Raw genomic sequence first — 23362 nt, 5'->3', positions numbered from 1 at the left:
TTTAGACTAACAACACATATGCGGTAGTGCAAGCCGAATCCAGAAACCAATGGGTTGTTTGCTAAGTTTTGGGTTGAGTGTGATTTTGGGCAACTTTTCGGTGGATGAATAAGGCTACCTTTTATTGGCCTTTTGCTGTTACTAACAACATATATGTGCTAGTTTGCACTACCGTATAGAAGCCGAATCTTTCTTCCCAAACTACAAAAAAATATCGGTTTCTCCAAGACCAACAAAAAGATGAAAATGTGGATAAAAGTTTTCAATATTTTGAAAATCTCAAATTTGAAAGAAATTTGAAGGGATCCTAATCTAGATGCATAAATTTTAAATTCTGGCTATAAATTTGAAATGGAGTGGATCATTGTTCCTTGAGTAATGAGTTGTTGAAAAATAATAAAATTTTAGAATAAGATAATAATTCAAATTTGAATAAGATATGAATAGGAAAATAAAGAGAAAAATAAAATAAAAATTGATGGAGGTTCACGTCAACATCTCTCAAAAATTAACACATCCTATGTATTTTAAAAAAAAAAACTTACAAAAAAAAATTCATTAAAAAATGAAAATAAAATAAAATAAAGGAGGTGACTCGAGGCTCGAGGCATACCTTTGGGCAAAATTAAAGTGGCCGACCACCCCAAACGAGCATTGTGGAAGGGTGAGATCGGAAGCGGTGGAACTTTACTGTAATTGGGAAGGACTGAGAATTACTCTACTTTTCAAACTAACAAAACTCATCGTTTTTAAATTTATTTACAAGCTTACCAAAACGCGCACTTCAGTGCTTCTAATCTTAGTAGTCTAGTGGATGCCTTTAGCTGCATTCCCCCGCTTTCCCAGCCCATCTTTGACTCACACGAGGCCTCGGATTGCGTGCTTTGCTCTTCAACTGGATCCGGCTTCCATGCGGTAGTTTAAAACTACCGCATGGTGCTGTAGTGGAAAACGGTACTGTTTTCCACAAAACGGTATTGTTTTCCACTTAAAAGAATTTGCAAAATTTTTAATAAATTTAAAATTATAAAAATAATAATAATTAAAACAAAAAATATTAAAACCAAAAAAAACTTAAGGGGTGGCCGGCCACCCCCTTGGGCAACGCCGACCACCCCATTATTGGCCAAGGGGATGGCCGGACCACCCCCTTGGCCGATCTGGGGTGGACACCAAAAAAAAAAAAAATTGGGTTTTGGGGGTGGCCGGATCACCCCCAAAGGCCGAGCCACCCCTAGATCGGCCGTATGGGGTGGTCGAAACCACCCCCAGGCCCTTGGGGGTGGTCCTGCCACCCCCCCAAACCCCTAACTTTTTTTTTTGTTTTGTTTTTTGGCCTTTTGCGGGTGGCCGGCCACCCCTTAAGTTTTTATTTTTATTTTTAATTATTATTATTTTTATAATTTTTAAATTTATTATAAATTTCACAAATTTTTTTAAGTGGAAAACGGTATCGTTTTGTGAAAAACAATACCATATTCTCTACGAGAAATGATAGGGGTACCAAATTCTTTTACAAAAAGATGGGTACCAAATGATGTGGAGTTTATTCATTAGTACTTGTAGCATTTCTTTTTATTAATTATTTTGATCATCTCCAATGAATAAGCTCCACATCATTTGGTACTCATCTTTTGATAAAAGAATTTGGTACACCTAGCGTCCCTCATTTTCCACTACAGCACCCATGCGGTAGTTTTAAACTACCGCATGGCAGCCGGATCCCTTCAACTCGCGCTTTACTCTTCGTTTGTTTGTTTTTTGTTTTTTTGTTTTTTTTTTTGCCAATCTGAAATCTTACTTCACGAATCTTCTTTCTTTCTTTTTCGGAAATCCACCCTATATCAGACTTGTCGGGACTCCGTTGCCCATGTCTGATACCCCTTGCACAGAAAATCTCGCTATGGACCCTCCTCCTGACGAATTCCCCGACTGGCTGGCTCTGCCCAGGGACGTGATGGCGTCGATCCTGATGAGACTGGAGGTATTCGAGATCCTGACGAGTGCACAGATGGTGTGCTCGCTGTGGCACACCCTCTGCAAAAACCCGTCGATGTGGCGCGCCGTCCACATGCGCAACCCCGTTGCCCCGTACCGGGAGTTCCCGTACGACCTCGAGAAGATGTGCCGCCACGCTGTCGATCGCAGCTGCGGCCAGTTGGTCGATATCAGCGTCGAGAACTTCGGCACCGACGAGGTCCTCAGGCACATCGCTGACAGGTATTTTCTGTTTACGTGATTGATATGTTTATGTTTAATTTTTAATATTAAGGGGCCTTTTTGTTGTACAATGGGATTGCTAGGAGCCTTGTGGTTATTTGGATTTTGGTAATTACTTGGTTTAATTCTAGTTTATTGACTTAGAGGTTTAGTGTTTGTTGGTGAAGTTGAGATATTTGTATTTCTCTTGTCAATCAACAACATGGGCTTCACTCAACTCTTGTCATACCGAAATCAACAACACCGGTTTCTTACGTTGTCTAACTGTGCTTTTTTGTCTTGCTTTGATGCCCTTGCCTCTGTTCTTACTACCATCTTTCATGTTATCTATTCCAACTTAAGACTATCAAAACCAGTTTGTTGAAACATTTGGATTGATGTGAAACATTTGGATTGATGTGCTTTATCCTCAAGTTGTACCTGGTTAGATAGAGGTGCTTAGCTTTCATAGTGTAAGGTGTTGCATCTAAGCCTTTCTGCTACCCTAGAGCATACTTAAGGCAAAGATAAAACGTGAATTTGATTGGAGGATGTAGTTTTGATGATCATCAAATAATATTGAAAGCCTATCACATGTTCATTCAAGATTCTAACTAAAGCAACAGAAACCGGATTCTTGAATGGTAGCTAGGCAATTACCTTTGAAAAAGAGTTGGAAGTTCTTCTGATGAAAAATGCAGCTCATGATGTTGGAAATCCTCCACTCTAGTAATATTGAGGCATATTCTTATTTGTTGATGAAAAATTTGGTTAAATGGGATTTTATTTTGTTATATACTTCTGTACTGTTATAGCTTTATTTACCAAAAAATGTAAGGCTAGATGGGATCTATGGTACAGTTCATAGTCTATGTTATGGATTGTGGATTCAATTTCTTTATTCCAATAATGAGTTTGCCTCTCTGTTGATAGCTGCTGGTTCATTTTTGTCATTTCCTTTCATGGTGTATTTTAACAGTTCAAGTCAGCTCAAACGCCTTGGACTTGTAAGATGCTATAACATTTCAGATAAGGGATTGAGTGAAGTGGCTGCAAAACTTCCATTACCAGAGGAGCTTGATATTTCGTACTCTTTATTGTCAAAAGCTCGATCTTGAAGCTGTGGGCCGCTGTTTCCCTCAATTGAAATCACTCAAATTCAATAGTCACGGGCTGGGGAGTTTCGGGAATGATGAGGAGGCACTTGCAATTGCAGACAACATGAGTGAATTGCGCCACCTCCAGCTTTTGGGAAATGGGCTGACTAACGATGGCTTGCGGGCCATCCTTGTTGGTTGTCCTCACCTTGAATCACTTGACTTACGTGAATGTTTCAAAGTCTGTCTGGCGGGAAATTTGGGAAAAGATGTTCTGAACAGATTAAAGACTTGCGGGATCCATTTGAGTCTGCTTATAACTACGACTACACGTACGATGATCGCATACTCATAGAAGACTTAGCAAACTGTGATGACCCAAACTATATAGCTTAAATGAAATGACTCCTCTGTTGCACGCTTGCACCCTACTCTTGTCTCCCAATATTTTAAATGTTTAATTTTAGTGTTTGATTGACTTTATATACACTGTTAGTTGTACTAATTTTAAATTTCGACAATGTTTTATATATTTTCATTTGAAATGGAGAGATGTTTGGCTTAAAATGTTCAAATTATATATCTTATTTATGATTTCTTTGTTATATATTCTATATATTTTATTTATCTCCCTTAAGCGAATTATCTTGATCAGGGAATATATTGTACAAATATGCTTTGTCAGTGGTGGGACGAGAATTTTAGGAGCAGATTTTTTTTTTTTTTTTTGGAAAGACTTTTAGGTAGAGTAAAAATTTAATTTTGGAAGGTTTATCCCATAAAAAATAACTAGGTCTCGCTTTGATCTAGTCAATATCTTACTAGATAGACATGTCATCGTTAGTTCATAATTTTTTTTCTTTTCTTTTTTCTTGGAAAAAGTAAACATATTCTCCTCAAATTATTATTTCTAATGTCTCTTCAAACTACTAATTATGACAATATTTCTCTTAGAATTCGGCTTCTATGCGGTAGTAACTACTGCATGTCAGTAGTCTAAAACGATGTAGTTTGAAACTAACAGCATAAGGGTAACAAAAGGCAGTCTCACTCTGTGACTTGACGCAGTTTGGTAAAGTCTTTAACCAACCTTGACATATTTTGAGACCTGGCAAGGAAATTTTCTAGTTTTTACCAAGTTATATCATACCTTTAGAACCATTGTCCCAATCTTGTTGTTTGACATTTGGAACCGTTCCAGGCGAAAGCATTGGGCTGATATGAGGTTGTTCACGAGCCAGAGTTTGTGCTTTCCTGTCTCTCTCTCTCTCTCCGCGTGTATATTTGATTTGGGTTCTTTTTGGTTTTGATGTTTTAGTTGGTTCTTTGGTTCTGATTTTATCCCATCGAAGACCTTGTGTTGGAAAATTTTTACTCATTGATAATTTCTCTGCTTGTACGTGGTTTTGTCTATACGAAAGATCCTTTACTATGAGTCTAAAGGAAAGCAAGTCACAAAGTGGGACTGCCCTTTGTTGCCCTTTTGCTGTTAATCTAAAATAATGTCGTTTTAGACTAACAACATTTATGCGGTAGTGCAAGCCGAATCCAGAAACCAATGGGTTGTTTGTTAGGTTTTGGATTGAGTGTGATTTTGGGCAACTTTTCAATGGATGAATAAAATTGCCTTTTAGTAGCCTTTTGATGTTAGTTTGAAATGATGTCGTTTTAGACTAACAACATATATGCTCTAGTTTGCACTACTGTATAGAAGCCGAAACTTTTTTCCTAAACTACAAAAAAATATCGGTGTATTCAAGATCAACAAAAAGATGAAAATGTGCATAAATGTTTTCAATAAGACAAAAATGTCATTTTAAATTCGAAAAATAAAACAAAATAAAAAAATGAAGTTTTTTATTTTTTTTATTTTTTTATATATAATTTGGAGAGTTTTTATAATTTTATGAAAGATATTTTTGTCATTAAGGAGAATATTGACATTTTTTTTTGTAGTTTAGGAGGAGAACATTAATATATACAATTGGTAATTTGAAAGGGATATTGACAATGAAGTGATAGTTTGAACAAAATTAACAAATGTCTTTGCTTTGGTTCTCTTATTTGTAAAGTCTTCCGTGTATCTAGTTTATCTCATAATAATTTGTATTTTTTTGTACAAAATCTAAACCCTTTTGTGGTTATAAATAGATGATGACCTATTGACTTTGCAGCTTTGGTTTAAGCAATCAAAGCAGATTCTCAATTCTTACTTAATTAACATACGAGAATTGAAAATTTTCATTACTTTAGCATTTATTTCGTGTGACAATTGGTACATTGCGAACTGTTAGATGTAAAGCATGAGTAAGATTTAACATTTTGAGAATCTCAAATTTGGAAGAAATTTGAAGGGATCCTAATTTAGATGGACATAAACTTTAAATCCTAGCTATGAATTTGAAATGGAGTGGATCATTGTCCCTTGAGTAATGAGTTGTTGAAAAATAATAAAATTTTAGAATAAGATAATAATTCAAATTTGAATAAGACTTGAATAAAAAAATAGAGAAGAAAAAAAAATTGACAGAGGTTTATGTCAACACATCTCAAAAGTTGGCACATGTCTTATGTATTTTAAAAAAAATATTTTAAAAAAAAAACTTAAAAAAAAAAAAATTCATTAAAAAATGAAAAATAAAAAAATAAAAAGGGTGGCCCGAAGAGGGTGGCTGAGGCTGGCGGAACCACCCGGACAAGCATTGACGGGTGAGATCGGAAGTGGTGGAATTTTACTGTAATTGGGAAGGACTGAGAATTACTCTACTTTTCAAACTAACAAAACTCATCGTTTTTAAATTTAGGGATAAATACCCCATTGGTACCTGAGTTTTACGTGTTTTTAAATTTAGTACTTCAGTTTTGTTTGGTATCATAGGTGGTACCTGAATTAAGGGTAAAAACCCATTTGGTACCTCTGTTAGATTTTCCGTCCAAATTTTAACGGCTCGCCACGTGTCAACCGCTGAGGTTGACACGTGGCACTACATAAAAAAAAATTAAAAATTAAAAATTAAAATCTTTAGAAAATGATTAAAAATAATAAAATTTTTAAAAAAAAATTAAAAAAAGAAAAAATGAGAGGGGTGGCTGAGCCACCCCCCTTGACCACCAGGGGGGTGGCCGGCCACCCCCATTTTGGCCAAGGAGGTGGCCCAGCCACCCCCTTGGCCGGTCTGGGGTGGCCGAACCACCCCATAGGGGGTGGTTCGGCCACCCCACAGTTGAAAAAAAAAAAAAAAAAAAATTTTTTGAAGGGTTTTGGCCCTAGGGGGTGGCCGAACCACCCCCGTGGCCCTAGGGGGTGGATCGGCCACCCCCAAGGGCCAACCCAAAATTTTTTTTTGAAGAGTTTTGGCCCTAGGGGGTGGCCGAACCACCCCCTAGGGCCACGGGAGTGGTTCGGCCACCCCCATACCGGCCGGACTGGGGGTGGCCGAACCACCCCCGTGGCCCTAGGGGGTGGTTCGGCCACCCCCTAGGGCCAAAACCCTTCAAATTTTTTTTTTTTTTTTTTTTTTCAACTGTGGGGTGGCCGAACCACCCCCTATGGGGTGGTTCGGCCACCCCAGACCGGTCAGATCGGCCAAGGGGGTGGCTGGGCCACCTCCTTGGCCAAAATGGGGGTGGCCGGCCACCCCCATGGTGGCCAAGGGGGGTGGCTCAGCCACCCCTCTTCTTTTTTCTTTTTTTTTTTTTTAATTTTTTTTTTAAAATTTTATTATTTTTAATCATTTTCTAAAGATTTTAATTTTTAATTTTTAATTTTTTTTATGTAGTGCCACGTGTCAACCTCAGCGGTTGACACGTGGCGAGCCGTTAAAATTTGGACGGAAAATCTAACAGAGGTACCAAATGAGTTTTTACCCTTAATTCAGGTACCACCTATGATACTAAACAAAACTGAGGTACTAAATTTAAAAACACGTAAAACTCAGGTACCAATGGGGTATTTATCCCTTAAATTTATTTACAAGCTTACCAAAACGCGCACTTCAGTGCTTCTAGTCTTAGTAGTCTAGTGGATGCCTTTAGCTGCGTTCCCCCGCTTTCCCAGCCCATCTTTGACTCACACTAGGCCTCGGATTGCGTGCTTTGGTCTTCAACTCGGCGCTTTACTCTTCGTTTGTTTTTCTTTTTTTTTTTGCCAATCTGAAATCTTACTTCTCGAATCTTCTTTCTTTCTTTTTCGGACATCCACCCTATATCAGACATGTCTGGACTCCGTTGCCCATGTCTGATACCCCTTGCACAGAAAATCTCGCTATGGACCCTCCTCCTGACGAATTCCGCAACTGGCTGGCTCTGCCCCGGGACGTGACGGTGTCGATCCTGATGAGACTGGAGGTATTCGATATACTGACGAGCGCACAGATGGTATGCTCGCCGTGGCACAACCTCTGCAAGGACCCGTCGATGTGGCGCGCCATCCACATGAGCGACCCCGTCGCCCTCTGGGACTGCCCGTACGACGACGAGAAGATGTGACGCCACGCCGTCGATCGCAGCTGCGGCCAGTTGGTCGATATCAACGTCGAGAACTTCGGCACCGACAAGCTCCTCAGGCACATTGCTGACAGGTATTTTCTGTTTACTTGATTGATATGTTTATGTTTAATTTTTAATAATAAGGGGCCTTTTTGTTGTACAATGCGATTGCTAGGAGCCTTGTGGTTATTTGGTTTTTGGTAATTACTTCGTGCAATTCTAGTTTATTGACCTAGAGGTTTATGGTTTGTTGGTGAAGTTGAGATATTTGTATTTCTCTTGTCAATCAACAACATGGGCTTCACTCAACTCTTGTCATACCGAAATCAACAACACGGGTTTCTTACATTGTCTAACTCTGCTTTTTTGTGCTTGCTTTGCTGCCCTTGCCTCTGTTTTTAGTTCCTACTTAAGACTATCAAAACAAGTTTGTTGAGACATTTGGATTGATGTGCTTTATCCTCAAGTTGTACCCGGTTAGATAGAGGTCTTACGCTTTCATAGTGTAAAGGTGTCACATGTAAGCCTTTCTGCTAGCCTGGAGCATACTTAAGGCAAAGATAAAACGTGAATTTGATTGGAGGAGGGTGTAGTTTTGATGATCATCAAAATAATGTTGAAAGCCTATCACATGTTCAAGTCAAGATTCTTACTAAAAGAGACAGCACACCACCACTTTGCCGCCCTCCTTGTTGAATTATAGGCCCCAGTGGGAGGCTGCAATGTAGAAAAAGATATCTGATACAATCTCTTTATTCCAATAATGAATTTGCTTGTCATTTCCTTTCATGGTGTATTTTAACAGTTCAAGTCAACTCAAACGCCTGCGACTTGTAAAGTGCTATGGCATTTCAGATAAGGGATTGAGTGGAGTGGCTGCAAAACTTCAATTGCCAGAGGAGCTTGACATTTCGTACTCTTTATTGTCAAAAGAAACTCTTGAAGCTGTCGGCCGTTGTTGCCCTCTTTTGAAATCGCTCAAATTTAATAACCGAGGGCAGCCGTATAGAGCGTGTGATGAGGAGGCACTTGCTATTGCAGAGAACTTGCCTGAATTGCGCCGCCTCTAGCTTTTCTGAAATAAGCTGACTAATGACGGCTTGCAAGCCATCCTTGATGGTTGTCCTCACCTTGAATCACTTGACCTGTGCCAATGTTTCAATGTCACTCTGGCAGAGAATTTGAGAAAAATATGTGTTGAACAGATTAAAGACTTGCGATGTCCCGATGATTCCACTGATGACTATGAATTTGATGCTTCTTATGATTTATTCTATGACGAGAATGATGACGAAGACTACTATGTTGACAATGACTACGAATACTTTGAAGCCTACGATGACCTTGATTACTGAGATTTTATGATGGAGATTTTTATTTTCACTACGTAAATGAAATGACTCAACTCTTGTCTCCCAATATTTTAAATGTATTGATTTTATGTACACCATTATACATATTTTCATTTGTAACGGAAAGATGTTAGGCTTCAAATTATGTCTTTTTTATACCTTATTGGTTATATAATGTATATATTTTATTTATTTTCCCTAATCCAATTATCATGATCCGGGCATATATTGTGCAAATATGATTTATCAGCGGCGAAACTATAAATTTAGGAGAGATGATTTTTTTATTTTTTATTTTTTTTCTTTTATAAAAAGAGAGACTTTTTCCTGGTAGAGTAAAAAAAATAATTTTTTTTCTACCTCTAACGTCTCATTTTAAAACTAATGTCTTCCTCCCACTGATCAGACCACGAAGAAAAAAAAAAAACCCACAGACCCAGCTCTAGGCCACATGATTTCCATCGTTAAGCTTGGCAAGCTCATCCTCCACCCAAACCCAGAGCCAACCCACCATAGCGTTCAAGTTTATCAGCCTCGGCTTAGCCCATGCCCCCAGGCACTCCAACAAATCACCTACTCATCCACCATTTGTGCCCTTTCATCAACCATTTTTCTCCTGTATTTTAGATCTGTAACAAACTTAAAGTGAAAGGCAGTAGCTAGATATGAAGAAGGAAGGTTCAATGTATGAATGTATTACCTCCTCTTCAAGCTAACACACCACACAGCAAGCGAATTTAGGAGATATCATATAGCCTAAGACGTAAGCATCGAAGAAATAACTTGGACAGCAAACACAAAGAATGCCCTCTTACCACTTGGGCTTGGATACCTCCATAAAAGTCATGAGGTGCATTATTATTAGTGCATACGCTGATAGATTGCGTCGTTTTAGCAAGCCAAATACAAAATGTCGCAGATTGATGTGGGAATGAAGACTCTGTTTTAAAACATGAAAACAGAGGTGAATAGAGGGGAAAATAGACCTGGATGCATGAGCCCAAGTGATGGGATGATGTGGTAAATAGAGGCGTTGTAAATAGGGAGTGTTAGTAGTGGTCTTCGTGGTCTTTCATCCAACCACCATTGTGCTTGGATAATTTGACATGCCCGAATAATTAATCAAGATGCTTCTTCCAGCTGAAAAAGGGAGTGACTGTTGGAAAGTTGCTCACATTCCAGAAGTTTATTCTACTTACTGGAGAGAGGGATGGGAGGTCAATTCTGTGGAGAGTCTCAGTGAGGAAGAGAATATTGGGATATGTTGATTTTGGGATTTTCAGTTTATTAGTGGAGATCTATCTTATGTGGTTCAGATGGCTACAAATTCTACTAGTCTTTAACCGCACTTAAGAGCCTCACTCGATAAACTATGACTTAGTCGTGTTTAAAAAAGGCCGAGTGTATGTATCAACATCAAAATCAAAAACTATATGACAACCTCTGCTGTTTTTTAAACTGCCACATATGGATTTATAATGTTTTTCCTGATCAAAGGATAGCGACATTCAGGTTGGTTGGTATTTTGTGTACGAACTTTTAGCTTGTATGAACCCACTCTATCAGAATATGATTTGGTTATTACAATGTATATTTACTTCAATAGTTCGTAAGTTTTTCCTTGTTTATACCAGACTATTGTTCAAGAGTTAATTTCACATATTTTTTAATATTGTTGTTCTCTTTCTATATCTCTCTCTTAGTGGATGTGTGTGCTTGTATCACTCAATGAAAGCATATGAAGAAGACGATATCAGTGTGTTGAATTTACTCTCAACTATAGCCCATTAGATTCATTTACAATTGGAGTTATGATTGAATGTATGCATTTACCATGGCATTTGTTATGAAATTTAAACTCTTTTATTTACTGTCCTTTCTAAGTCCCTAGTATTTGGAGTGTTGGATATTTCTTTTGTCACGACGAAGAAAATAGAGATTCGAACTCCTGAGGCAGCTGCTTCCTCCCCGGTTATGACCAACAGGCAGTCTATTATTTCCACTTGTTGGTTAAACTCAACTGTTCTTTGTTCGATAAACTCGAACGCTCTTGTAGCAGGGTAGCTCCGAGTTGGGGGTGAAGGATGGGCTTGCCAAGCTCAACCATGAAGATCATGTGGCGAATGCTAGAGCTGCATGGGGCCTTAGTTTCCTTCGTGTTCTAAGTAAGTGGTAGTTTGGTAGGGAAGACGTTAGTTTTAAAAGTAAACGTTTAGGGCTGAGCATGAGGCCGGGAGCCCGGGCCCTGACTCGCTGCCGATGCTGGCATCTGTCTCGCCCCCATAATCTGGCCCTACATCGCCGCCTGTGCCGGTATCTGTCCCAACCCCATAGCCTGCATCTGCATCTCCCCGGTCTGTGACTGAAGAAACTTATCATCCTGTGGCTCACTATCAGGGGGCGTAGGTGAATTATATGTATACGGAAAGTACGGCGCATAACCATGTGGCCCCATCCCCTATCGCAACCACCATCGAGTCACGTTACCCGGTTGGGTGAACCCTAACTGAGATAATGTCGGGGGCACCGGATATGGAGGACTGAAACATCCAGCTGTGCTGCTCTGCCCGTGATCTGTCGTGGGCATAGCCACCGTACCCGGCAACAACGGTCTGTAAGCGGCATCTGGGCGGGGTGCCCAATGTGCACAAGGAGGGGGTCTCTGGTCCATCGGTACCTGCGAACAAATGTTGAAAAATTAATTAAAATTTGTATTTTATATATTATTAATGAATATGCAAATTATACAATAAAATTTATGCAAATTATGCAACGAAATTTTGGGTTTTTAAAACAAGTGTATTGAGTTCAAGTGAATTATACTCACAACAAATATATCAATCATTGTATCACGGGAGCTTCAATCGGATCAATGTCGGGCATGTCGTACTCGAATTTATCATTTGTATCGGGTAGGTCATCTGTGGTTAGTACGAGCGGTTCGCACTCATGGTAGGTTGTACCTGCCTCATTACTCCCTTCCCCCTGACCAACGTCATACACGTTGCGCGGTTTGGTCCTAACCGTACAAACCCAATTTGGGTTCCTTCCATCTTCAACGTAGAATACTTTATCTACATGAGATGTAAGCACGTACAGCTCGTCCTGAATTAGTTCTCCCATGTGGACGAGGTGATTGAAGCTGACAAACACTGGCCTATACTCATCTATTGTGAATCCTCTGTCCATCGTGGGGTCTGCCCAATTGAACTTAAATAGGACGTACGTAGTCCTGTTATAGTACTCGACCTCAACTATATTGGTTAACTGCCCGTAGTACGTTTCGCCTTCAACGGTTGGAACACATACGCTGCTGTTCTGAGTCCTTCTTCCCACATCATGGGCAAGTGTGCGAAACAATTTTTCATTTACCACGTACCTTTTTTTTTTTTTAAGGGTTTAGGATTAGGGTTTAGGGTTTTAGTTTTTTCTTTTTATAAGGGTTTAGGGTTAGGGTTTAGGATTTAGGGTTAGGGTTTAGGGTTTTAGTTTTTTTTTTTATAAGTGTAGGAATTTTTTGTTTTCTTAAGGGTTTAGGGTTAGGGAAACTTTTTTTTTAGAAAGTGTAGGATATTTTTTTTTTAAGGGTTTAGGGTTTAGGACTTGTTAGGGTTTAGGGTTAGGGTTTTTTTTTTAGAAAGTGTAGGATATTTTGTTTTTAAGGGTTTAGGGATTGTTAGGGTTTAGGGTTAGGGTTTTAGTTTTTTTTTAGAAAGTGTAGGAATTTTTTGTTTTCTTAAGGGTTTAGGGTTTAGGGTTAGGGTTTTTTTTTTTAGAAAGCGTAGGATTTTTTTTTTTTTTTTTTTTTTTAAGGGTTTGTTAGGGCTTAGGGTTTAAGGTTAGGGTTTTTTTTTTTAGAAAGTGTAGGATTTTTTAGTTCTTTTAAGGGTTTAGGATTAGGGTTTTGGGCTTGTTAGGGTTTAGGGTTTAGAGTTTTTGATTTTTTTTTTTAAGGGTTTGTGTTGGTGTTTTTTTTTTAAGGGTTTGTGTTGGTTTTACGGTTATGATTTTATGATCTAACGTTTAGGGTTACAGTTTAGGTATTTCTTAAAAAGTAGACGGTCAATTTAATTGTTTTTCTTCCTTATTCAAACCAATAATTTGTTTTTTGGCCTTTTTTTTTCCATTTTTTTTTTCAAAAGTGTCATCGTTGGTTTATAATGTCAAACTAATATCCAATATTGTTTGATTTTAATTTCCATTAACCAAAAAAACTCTTGAATTCATAATAACACATTAAAATATATATATATATATACCTCTCAAATCAACAATTAGAACAAAAATATTAAAAACAAAAACACAATAACATAGTGTAAAAGTACATGGCTTCCAAAAAAAAAAATAAATAAATAAAACCCTAAATGACACAAAAATACAAAGGTGTACACAAAAATTTCATCAAATATGTACTAACCAAATACATGCAGCATTGTTAAAAATAAATAAATAAAAAAACAAAAAAAAAAACAGCAAAACCGAAATACCTAGTCCATAAAACAAAAGAAAAAGCAAAATTATATGTATAAAAATTTAGTAACATTGCAATAAAAAAAATAGAACATATAAACAAATTAAATCAAAATTAATCACACAATATCGATCTAGATGCTGTTTGCCCAGTATATACACAATATAACAGTGGGAAGAAAAAAAATCACTCGGCCGGCCGGATATACATGTAAAAGAAAAATTTAAATACAAAAAATAGGGACAAAATACTCACTGCCAAATTGGGTGGCCAGATTTAGGGTTACTTATATATATATATATATATACCTGCATATTTGGAGGAACGTACAAAGAAGAAAAAAAAGATGTTAGCAATATATATATATATGTGTGTGTGTGTGTGTGTGTAGAAACCTGTACAAAAAGAGAGCAAATGACCATTACCGGCCGGAGCAAATCCAGCTGCCGGAGAGTAGTCCCAATAGAGAGAGAGAGAGAGACAGTCGATGAGGGAGAGAGGTGCTCGTGCGCTGACCGTCAACATGCCGGAGACAAGGCGAGGCCGTGGAAAGGGCTGTCGCTGGCCGGCTGAGCTCGACGTACGGGAAGAGAGAGAGAGAGAGAGAGAGAGAGAGATAGAAATGGGTAGCTTCCAGAGGAAGCTACCCATTTCTATATATATATATATATATTAAATATATTAAAAATCTAATATTTGAAAAAATATGGCCTTTGTTTGGCCAAGTCTGCTGCGCGGGACTTCTCCCACGCAGTACACGTGTCCAATTGGAAACGTGTATTTCAATACACGTCTCCAACTGTAGTTTTTTTTTAATAAAAAAAAATATTATTATTATATAGAAAATAATTATATATATAATTTATTCACGTAAATACAAATACAAACCCATGCAACTCTAAGTGTATGTACTGTACACATTGCTAAACCCTAAGTCCTAAAACTAAACCGTAAACTATAAATTAAAACTAAACCCTAACCCTAAAATTAAACTCTAACACTAAGTAGATATACTATATTAAACCCTAAATAAAAACTAAAACTTAACCATAAAATTAAACTCTAATCGTAACTGCATATAACAATTGTAGTTTTTTTTTTAATAAAAAAATATATTATAATTATATATAAAATAATTATATATATATAATTATATATAAAATAATTATATATATATATATAATTATATATATAATTTATTCACGTAAATACAAATACAAACCCATGAAGCTCTAAGTGTATGTACTGTACACATTGCTAAACCCTAAGTCCTAAAACTAAACCGTAAACTATAAATTAAAACTAAACCCTAACTTTAAAATTAAACTCTAACACTAAGTATATATACTTTATTAAACCCTAAATAAAAAATAAAACTTAACCATAAAATTAAACTCTAACCGTAAGTGCATATACTATATATAGCTATAAACTATAATCCTAAGATTACGTACTATATATAGTCATAAACCCTAACCCTAAAAGTATATATATTATATATATATATATATATAGCTATAAACCATAACCCTAAGTGTATGTACTATATAGTATATATATTGGAAAAAAAATCATAATCCTAAGTGTGTATACTATATATATCGATAAACCCTAACCCTAAGTATATATATTATATATAGTTATAAATCCTAACCCTAAGTGTATATACTATATATAGCCATAAACCCTAATTAAGTGTATGTACTATATATAGCTATAAATCCTAACCCTAAGTGTATAACTATATATAGCCATAAACCTTAACCCTAAGTGTATGTACTATATATATAGCTATAAACCTAATTAAGTGTATATACTATATATATAGCTATAAACCTAATTAAGTAAATATACTATATATAGTTATAAACTTAATTAAGTGTATGTACTATATATAGCCATAAACCCTAACCCTAAGTGTATGTACTATATATATATATATAGCTATAAACCTAATTAAGTGTATATACTATATATATAGCTATAAACCTAATTAAGTGAATATACTATATATAGCTATAAACCTAATTAAGTGTAACACCCCGTATTTTAAGATATGAAATAAAATATCTTAAAATATGTTTTAAAACCTAACAATGAGGTAAAAGAATAAATATGAATATTTATAAAAATAAATATTCATTTAGAAGCCTTTATAGTTTTAATTTGATAAAAACTCAAACGGACCTTGAACTTTAGAATAACGGAAACAGGGTCAAACAAACTCCGTTTTGGTCGATTCAAAAACTGGGACGCTCGTCTTGAAGTCCTCTAGCTATTCTCCAAATTTCATAATTTTTGGACTCTATTTGGTACTCGAGAACATCCGCGAAAAACTACACCTCTAAATAGGACGAAAATTCAGTTTATAAGTATTGGGTCATCTTTGAACTTAACCCAACCCATTCCAATTGCTATCTACAAACCCAACCCACCTTTGAGAAAATAGTAATTTCCTTGAGTAAGAAACTAGGCATAGTAGATTGGTTTAGCAATGAGAATGGTTAAATAATAATAATAATAATAATAATGTTAGAATAATATATTAAGGTTGAGTGCATTATGGTAGGTAAGTTTGAGTGCATTTTTGAGTGCATTGTGGTAGGTAAGGGTTGAGTGCATTGTGGTGGGTAAGTTTGAGTGCATTGTGGTAGGTAAGGTTGAGTGCATTGTGGTGGGTAAGTTTGAGTGCATTGTGGTAGGTAAGGTTAATTCTCATCCATTGGATCAAAATGTATCTACTTGATCCTAGCCATTCATTCTCTTATAAATAGAACCATGGTGGAAGATGCAATACTCATTAAGCTTCACTCACTCACACACCTACAACCAAGAGAGAAAATTGTGGAATTTGTGTAGTTTTGTGTGGTTCAAGACTTGAAGTGTGTGCTAAGAAGTATTTTGAAAAGAAGTTTAAAGGAGCTACACGAAGAAGAATGTGAGTATTCTTACTCACTGAGGATCATACGTAGTTGTTTTCCATAATATTGTGTTTACTGCTTTATTTAATCATATGCATAGGAATAGTATATTGCATACTGTTAATAATTCTGATGCAGGGTTAATAACAGTTGGATTGATGGGACTACCAATGGACAGGCATACCGCCTGTGCGAAAAACAATAATAAATACAAGTTGGCTATCGGGGTGGTCAATGTGCTAGGCAAGTTATGGCTACTTAATTGACTATTGGGGTGGTCAATGTACTAAGTATGCTACTTTGACTACTAGTGCGAAAAAGCTAAAGAAACATGTGCTTCTATAATTAGCCGCTTAAGCGAACAGGGATTTAATGGCCCTGGAACGAGAGGAGTGCAAGAAGAAAATAAATAAGACTGTGCATATAAAACTGTCATTACATCATATCATTGCATCGCTTATATTTAATTAAATCAGTAATCGTATTATTATTGAAAGCAGTTGACTGACCCATATATTTATATATGGGCGGTATAGCCCATGATGCAGGTACGAAAGATTAGAGCTCACGAGGTTTTATAGCTAAAGACGCATAGTTTATATTTTGTTTGTAGTATTCTGTGTTTATAGCATTTTATGTTGACAAGATTGCTAATGATTTATATGTATTCTTTTGTGTCATTATGGACACCTATTTCCTTGTATTTGTTATAAGTATTTTCTAACGAATATCTAAAGGTATTTAATTTAAAGGCTCTAAATGTGTTATTTAATCCAAGCCTGTTGGATAAATTATGTCTTCCGCTGCCAAATTTATACTCTGAGGTTTTAGTAATGTCACGTGGAAATCGAAATTTTCACTTACGCCTTTTTGTAAAAGGCGGGGCGTTACAGAATGGTATCAGAGCAGTTGTTCTGCGACCTAGTGAACGTTCAGTGTCATACTATAACTTGGGTAAGTTACAGTATGCTCTGTTTGCTCTGGAGACCTTAAGACTTGACCCTAGATGTCTAAGAATAACACAAGAGCCATAAGTAAAATAAACAACTTTTTATAAAAACTTTGTGTGAAATAACTTAAATGTTGATAACTATTGTCTACAGTTAGGATTTCTTAAAAACTGTCATCTATGCTTATGATGATGTATGCAGGACATGACTTGATGTGTATTTGTTTCTTTGCTAAACATGATCATATATGCATTGTATAAATCTTTATATATGTCTTGCTAATCATGTTAGTGACATATCATTTTTGGGTTAGAGAACATAGTGATATGATTTCTAGATTAGAAACTCATAGATATGATTAGCATAGTAGATATATATATTTGCATGATCGCATGCTAAAAAGGGGTATGTGTGCTATACATGTGTATGTACACTCAACACATAAACTATTTAGATTATGTTCTTAGTATTATAATTATCGATGATTGTGTTTGTTAGTATCTTTTTGTTATTAAATGTTTGATATGGTTTATCATTTAGAATAGATCGAATGTTTTAATAACCTAGATATCGTAACACTTGAAAACTTATTTCTCTGTAATCATTAGGATATGATGTAGAAGAACATAGCACCCTATAAGAATTACACCTTAGTAAAAGATCGAGTAGTAATAAATAGTTCAATAGATTACAGACATATTGAATAATGAGAACGGTGCGTAAAAGAATAATTATTGTCTTACAAAACAAATTACTTCTAATCCAAAGAAAACATAGACTTGCGAATAGGACCTTTTCTGCAACATCCCCAGAGTATTCGGTATGCTTATACCTGCGGGTATTCCATAGTACTGCAATTAGTTATTTACTTTTGTTAGTAAAGAATTGCTAGATCAAATAGAATACCTGACTAAGTTTCTGGGCGGAAAACCCTGAGGTTTTGGACTACACGCAAGAGGTCCTGGTGTTGTTCTTGGAGACGATTGGTATTCTGCTCCAAGTCAGCATACCTCTTTTCCAAGTCTTTCGCATAGGAATTCACCACCTTCTTCAACCTTTTATTCTCCTGCTGAAGAACCCGATTCCTTCGCCTAAAGTCCACATACATTCGCTGCAAAGTCAAGATTTGAACTTTCAGCGCTTGAACTTCGTTCCCTCGAGCTTGCAGACGTCGAGCCATATTGGAAACAGAAGAGGCACCCTGAATACTGAATGCCAGAGAGTCATTGATGGCTTGGACATCGGTCCTATCAGCCAACAACTTTTCATCTCGAGGAGTCGTGATGCCCTGAGCCACGGATGCAGCTGCTGCATCACTCAGCATCACAGAGTCATTAGTCAGAAGAGGACCTCTCTGAGATAGGAACAATGGACGCCAAATTTCTGGTACTACAGGCGCAGTATTTAGATCAAAATTATTTTGAGAAGATGAAGAAGCCATTTTTGGAAAACTCAAGAAACGAAGATATTACTCAAAGGATCTGAAGGAGAAAAGATAGAAATGATGCGGTTATTCGACAGATCTTAAGGGAAGGAATGAAGATTTAATCAGTGAACGAGACGCAGTCTAATCCACGTCATTCGGAGCGCAGCTGCCACTACCACTAGTGGACAACCCTCGAATCACGAGTTCCCTTCTTTTTCAACTTTCACCCTTTTTACCTTCTCGAAATCCGAATTCACTCGATAGCTTTTTCCGGATTTCTCGCCGCACCTTTCGCAACGGGCAGTCGTAGAGGAGCATCCCGAGAATGAGCTGGATGAGCATTCCGAGAGAAGGAGAGAGCGTTTCACGATCCACTGTCGGTACCACTTGCACCGTTTCCTCTCAAATCTCTATAAATTCACTCGTCTTCTCTCTTGCAAAGCACACCTTTCAGCTCTCAACCCTTCACACTTTGAGAGCCAAATCTTTCTTCTAATCTGAACTCATCATCGCTTCCTGAAAAGGAAGATATAGTTCCATAACCAATTTTCCAAACTAAAAATGCAGCATCACAACCAGATTCGTAAACACAGAAGCAAGATTATTCTTGATCATACTATCCAGAAGCAAGATTATCCTTGATCATGCAAGACCTTCTCTTCCGTCTTGTCAACCCGGACGTCCCTCACATCTATCCACAATCCGGTGATGGCAATCTATGTCAGAAGAGAGAGAGCACTACGATATGAGTACCGCGCTCATATCCTTTCCGGATTGCTTGCCTTGACTTCTTTGCTTTCTTCACCTTCCCCACCTTCCTCACCTTCGAGGCTTCCATGTTCTCATTGGCAAGCTTTCCCGCATTCATCTCTTTCAAGGCTTTCCATGTTTCCATTTGGCAAGCTTTCCACCAAGATTATCAGGAAACATCCTCAAAAGGAGTTTGTTGTACGAGAAATTTTCCTATAATGAGAAATGAATATTTTTCCCTTCTTCAAGCTACACATTTGTTTGATCTATTATATTTCTTGTTATAATTCTATATTTGATAATTATCACATGGTGTTGTATGCTTGTTTATTTTTCATGTTTAATAAATAGATGTTTCACATAAAATCCGTATCACTCGACTTAAGATTTTAGAATCTAAATCTTCTATTAGGTAAACTTTATGCGAAGCATAGTTTACGAATTTCGGGGACGAAATTCCATTAAGGGGGAAGGAATGTAACACCCCGTATTTTAAGATATGAAATAAAATATCTTAAAATATGTTTTAAAACCTAACAATGAGGTAAAAGAATAAATATGAATATTTATAAAAATAAATATTCATTTAGAAGCCTTTATAGTTTTAATTTGATAAAAACTCAAACGGACCTTGAACTTTAGAATAACGGAAACAGGGTCAAACAAACTCCGTTTTGGTCGATTCAAAAACTGGGACGCTCGTCTTGAAGTCCTCTAGCTATTCTCCAAATTTCATAATTTTTGGACTCTATTTGGTACTCGAGAACATCCGCGAAAAACTACACCTCTAAATAGGACGAAAATTCAGTTTATAAGTATTGGGTCATCTTTGAACTTAACCCAACCCATTCCAATTGCTATCTACAAACCCAACCCACCTTTGAGAAAATAGTAATTTCCTTGAGTAAGAAACTAGGCATAGTAGATTGGTTTAGCAATGAGAATGGTTAAATAATAATAATAATAATAATAATGTTAGAATAATATATTAAGGTTGAGTGCATTATGGTAGGTAAGTTTGAGTGCATTTTTGAGTGCATTGTGGTAGGTAAGGGTTGAGTGCATTGTGGTGGGTAAGTTTGAGTGCATTGTGGTAGGTAAGGTTGAGTGCATTGTGGTGGGTAAGTTTGAGTGCATTGTGGTAGGTAAGGTTAATTCTCATCCATTGGATCAAAATGTATCTACTTGATCCTAGCCATTCATTCTCTTATAAATAGAACCATGGTGGAAGATGCAATACTCATTAAGCTTCACTCACTCACACACCTACAACCAAGAGAGAAAATTGTGGAATTTGTGTAGTTTTGTGTGGTTCAAGACTTGAAGTGTGTGCTAAGAAGTATTTTGAAAAGAAGTTTAAAGGAGCTACACGAAGAAGAATGTGAGTATTCTTACTCACTGAGGATCATACGTAGTTGTTTTCCATAATATTGTGTTTACTGCTTTATTTAATCATATGCATAGGAATAGTATATTGCATACTGTTAATAATTCTGATGCAGGGTTAATAACAGTTGGATTGATGGGACTACCAATGGACAGGCATACCGCCTGTGCGAAAAACAATAATAAATACAAGTTGGCTATCGGGGTGGTCAATGTGCTAGGCAAGTTATGGCTACTTAATTGACTATTGGGGTGGTCAATGTACTAAGTATGCTACTTTGACTACTAGTGCGAAAAAGCTAAAGAAACATGTGCTTCTATAATTAGCCGCTTAAGCGAACAGGGATTTAATGGCCCTGGAACGAGAGGAGTGCAAGAAGAAAATAAATAAGACTGTGCATATAAAACTGTCATTACATCATATCATTGCATCGCTTATATTTAATTAAATCAGTAATCGTATTATTATTGAAAGCAGTTGACTGACCCATATATTTATATATGGGCGGTATAGCCCATGATGCAGGTACGAAAGATTAGAGCTCACGAGGTTTTATAGCTAAAGACGCATAGTTTATATTTTGTTTGTAGTATTCTGTGTTTATAGCATTTTATGTTGACAAGATTGCTAATGATTTATATGTATTCTTTTGTGTCATTATGGACACCTATTTCCTTGTATTTGTTATAAGTATTTTCTAACGAATATCTAAAGGTATTTAATTTAAAGGCTCTAAATGTGTTATTTAATCCAAGCCTGTTGGATAAATTATGTCTTCCGCTGCCAAATTTATACTCTGAGGTTTTAGTAATGTCACGTGGAAATCGAAATTTTCACTTACGCCTTTTTGTAAAAGGCGGGGCGTTACATTAAGTGTATATACTATATATAGCCATAAACCCTAACCCTAAGTGTATGTACTATATATATAGCTATAAACCTAATTAAGTGTATATACTATATATATAGCTATAAACCTAATTAAGTGTATATACTATATATAGCTATAAATCCTAAGTGTAAATATTATATATAGTTCCTAAACCGTTTACATGCATGCATATCTATATATATAGTATTAATTATAGGTTTTTTAACTTTGTTATGTTACAATTTTTTTTTTTTTTGTTTCTAAACGTAGATGGTCTACAAAACTAAACCCTAATTTGAACTATTTGGTTTAATTATATATATATATAGCACCAAATTTGGTTTAATTATGCATATAATACAATATATAAATTAGGTTAGGGTTTACGTATTTATCAGTATATCATATATATATAAATAAGGAACCTAAAAAACATAAACTTCAAGTATAGAATTTATATATAGCGTATAGCTTAAAAACATAACCTTATATGTATGTGCTATGTACATGACATTTTTCACAAATTTATATAGTTAATAAAATCATACCTTGATTTTTTTTTTAATATATATTTAATATAGTTACAAAATATATATTTAACGTGTATTTAATATGGTTAATAAATATTTAACCCAATAAATATCCATGCATGAAATATTTGTTTTTCACAAATTTGTTTTTTAGTATATATTTGTAAAAAAAAAATAAAAAATGGACACGTGTATTTTGCACACGTGTCCAAATGGACAAGTGTATTATTACATGCGTTCATTTAGACACGTGTATTTAACACACACATCCAATTGGACGCATGTATTAAATACACGTGTCCAATTGTAATGTTTATACAGTTAGCCACGATGTCAAAAAGACACGTGTCTACAGTACTAGTTACTGTAGACATGCGTCCAATTGCAAGGTTTTTAGTAGTGAATGCTATATGTTATAATACTATTTTACCAAATAGACATGATTTTGTCAATTCAAAATTGATTGTTTTTCTTTTCATAATGTTTGATTTAAGATTGATAATGTCATATCAATATAATAAGATACTGATAGAATAATGATTTGGTATGTGACATTATTCATGTTTAATATTTAAGACAAGTTTAATTTGTTTCTGAATTTCATGTGAATAAATTACACTTGAAGAAGTCTTCAAATCAAAAGTTCATTCACACGTGAGAACCCTTTTAAATATCGTAAAATATTGAGCAATAAATATTGGATTGATAAAAAGAAAACAAAAATGCTGATTTTATAAATTTTAACCATTTAATTTCAAATAATAGGTAAAATTTGAAGAACTATACATGATACAATTTCCTAAGAATTAGTGCTACATCACCATCCATTCGACGCTTGAATCGTGATGATTGAACCAATTTATCTGAGACCTGAGTTCCGCTCTCCAACCCACTACCATGATGCCACGTGGACGTTTTGT

At 36.0% G+C, this 23362-nt stretch overlaps 2 long non-coding RNA genes and 2 pseudogenes across 2 annotated transcripts; all 4 read left to right on the top strand.

The window, feature by feature from the left end:
* Nucleotides 1-1783: 1783 nt before the first annotated feature.
* LOC133869131 (putative F-box/LRR-repeat protein 23) lies at nucleotides 1784-3692 on the top strand (annotated as a pseudogene).
* A 3749-nt stretch (nucleotides 3693-7441) lies between these two features.
* Nucleotides 7442-9139, top strand: LOC133867616 (putative F-box/LRR-repeat protein 23; annotated as a pseudogene).
* Nucleotides 9140-15784: 6645 nt separating this feature from the next.
* Nucleotides 15785-17300, top strand: LOC133867619 (uncharacterized). The gene is made up of 2 exons (XR_009900121.1): nucleotides 15785-16545; nucleotides 17065-17300. It is a non-coding gene; the product is annotated as an uncharacterized LOC133867619 (long non-coding RNA).
* Nucleotides 17301-20132: 2832 nt separating this feature from the next.
* On the top strand, nucleotides 20133-21790 carry LOC133867618 (uncharacterized). Its single transcript, XR_009900120.1, has 2 exons — nucleotides 20133-21035; nucleotides 21555-21790. It is a non-coding gene; the product is annotated as an uncharacterized LOC133867618 (long non-coding RNA).
* The last annotated feature ends 1572 nt before the right edge of the window (nucleotides 21791-23362 follow it).

The sequence above is a fragment of the Alnus glutinosa genome, chromosome 5, assembly GCF_958979055.1.
Source record: "Alnus glutinosa chromosome 5, dhAlnGlut1.1, whole genome shotgun sequence".
Classification (NCBI taxonomy): Eukaryota; Viridiplantae; Streptophyta; class Magnoliopsida; order Fagales; family Betulaceae; genus Alnus; species Alnus glutinosa.
The sequence above is the reverse complement of the archived record's forward strand: the minus strand, read 5'-3'. Positions and strand labels throughout refer to the sequence as shown.